Raw genomic sequence first — 2,639 nt, 5'->3', positions numbered from 1 at the left:
GGGTGGGGGGGGGGATCTTTGAAAAATTGGAAGCTCTCATTAAATGGTTTAGAGAGGAAACAAGAAAGAGAATGGATGACATGAATGAGGATATGAATAGGTAGGGAAATGATGTAAGGAGGAAGTGAAAAAGGTCAGAGAAAAATGTGAAAAATGGGATAAACGTTGGCAGGAGGAGAAAGGCAAGGTTTGCGGTAAGCTAGAGAGCATTGAGAATAGACAGAGAAAGGTTGATGAACAGAGATCCAGAAAAATAAAACAGTTAGAAAAACGGGTATCCAATCTAGAAATTAGGAATGAGCACATGGGGGAAAAGACAGAAAGTAAGGAAATAGTTAAAGGGAATAAAAAGAACGTCCGATGTGAGAATGAAAGATAGAGGAAAAGACTCAGTGAGATCGAAAGAAGATTAGAAGGGAAATAAAGGGCAAAGAGGAAAAATAACATGGTAGTTAAGGGATTAAAAGTGGAGAGTGAAACAGGAGAAGTGGAAATAACAAATCTTTTGCGAGATATTAGAGTGCAGGTAAGGGTAGAAGGAGTCAAGAGAATAGGAGGGACAAAGGAAGGAAAAGAAAGATTGTTTCTAGTAAAAGTGGGGAGTGAGGAGAAGAAGAAAATTATTAAGGGAAACAAAATATTGAGAAGAAGAAGGGAAAGAATTGAAGAAGATCTGACATGGAGGGAGAGGAAAAGGAGATGGCAAATAGAGCAGAGGGCTTTGGTAGAGAGGAAAAGGGGCCGTATGGTGTGGATAAGGAGAGACAGGTTATGGATAAATGGGGAGGAATGGTGCTGGGATGAAGAATTAAAAGAATTAAGGATAAAAGGAAAAATTCTTGAGAAAGGTAGGGGGATGGGAGACGAAAAAGAGTCTAGAAATAAATCAGAGAGGTTTCCAAACGGCAAAGGGGAAACAAAGTGAAGAGGAAAGAAGAGAGAAGGGAAGAGAGAAACGTGAAAATAGTTTTCTGGAATGTGTCAGGTTTGAAGAACGAGAGTAAAGGATTTTGGGAGAAGTGAGAAAAGTGGGATGTGATTATGATGAGTGAAACTTGGGCAGATGAGAAGGACTAGAAGGGAATAAAAAAGCTCTTACCGAAAGGTTATGTGTAGACAATGCAAGAAGCAAGAAAAGGACACGTAAAAGGGAGAGGGATCGGCGGCATGGTGTCAGGGGTGAAAAAAGAATTAGCAGTAAAAGGCAGAAAAGATGGGGACATGGAGGAAAAGGATGGAACAATGACAAGAAAAATTATAATTGGAAAAGTAGAAATAGCAGTGGTGTGTGTATACGAAAGAAGAGAGGAAGAGGAAAGCTGGAGAGTAATAAGGAAGTGGATGGAGGAAAAGAAGGAAGAATTGGTTTTAATAGGAGGGGACTTAAATGTATGGACTGGCGAACAAGGGGGAGGGTTATGGGATAAAGAAAAGCAGGCATTTATAAGGAACTCCAAACATTGAGAAACGGACAGGGAGGGGAGGAAGTTACTAGACATGATAAGAGAAAAAGGATGGTTTATATGCAATGGCAATATGACAGGAGATGAGGAAGGGGAGATCACATTCATAGGAAAGGGAGCAACAGTAATAGAATACATCTTGGCTGAAGAAAGAATGCGGAATATGATAGGGAGTATGAAGGTAGGGAATAAGATAGGGTCCGAGCACTTCCCGGTCATAGTTCCACTAAGAAGAGGCGTCAGTAAGCGCGGCAGAGAGAGAATGGAAAAAGGGTGCGAAAGAAACACAAAAATGGGAATCTTGGGGGGGGGGGGTAGATAAATTGAAAGAGTTTAAACAAAAGATGGAATAGGAGAAGGTTAGGTATGAAAAAGAGGAGGGAATAGACTCGTTAATTGAAAGGTTTAAGGGGCCCATTGAAAAGGTAAAGGATGAGCTGAGTAATAATGAAGAAAGAGTAGGGGGAAAGAGAGGCTGGTGGGACGAGGAATGCTGGGAGAGTAAAGAGAGAATAAAAGAGTGTGTGAGCAAATGGAGAAGAGGGGAAATGGAGAAGGAGGAGTATAACAGGAGGAGAAAAGAACATGAGAAGATGCTGGAAATAAAAAGACAAAGGGGAAAGGAAGAATATAAAGCAGAAGTAGAAAAAGCGATCAAAGAAAGTAGGGTGTGGGATGTGATAAATAGGGATAGAGGGGAAAGGAAGGGCGTTAACGAAGAAATAGACATGGAGGAATGGACGCATTATTTTAAAGGTCTATTAGGGGGAGAGCAAAATAAGATCAAAGAGGAAAAGTGTAGCATAGTCCAAGGAGAAATGGAGGAAGGGAACGAGATAACAAGAGAAGAACTGGATGAGGCAATAAATAGGTTGAAAAGAAACAAGGCTACAGGAGAAGATGGGATGGAGAACGAAGCGATGAAGTTTGGAGGAGAAGGGATTAGGGATGGGATGTGGAAGATCTGCAACAAGGTAACGAAAGGAGAATGTTGGCCGGAAGAGTGGACGACGGGACTGGAGGTACCGCTTGTCAAGAAAGGGGAAGGAAAGAAGGTAGAAGAATACAGAGGGGTCACTCTCATGTCAGTCGGCTATAAAATATATGCAGAAATCTTAAGAAAAAGGTTGGAGAGTCAGGTAGAACAAAAAGAAAGTATCCCACATAATCAGACGG

The sequence above is a fragment of the Belonocnema kinseyi genome, chromosome 7 (assembly GCF_010883055.1).
Source record: "Belonocnema kinseyi isolate 2016_QV_RU_SX_M_011 chromosome 7, B_treatae_v1, whole genome shotgun sequence".
In the NCBI taxonomy this organism is placed as follows: Eukaryota; Metazoa; Arthropoda; class Insecta; order Hymenoptera; family Cynipidae; genus Belonocnema; species Belonocnema kinseyi.
This window is presented reverse-complemented; position numbering follows the sequence as displayed.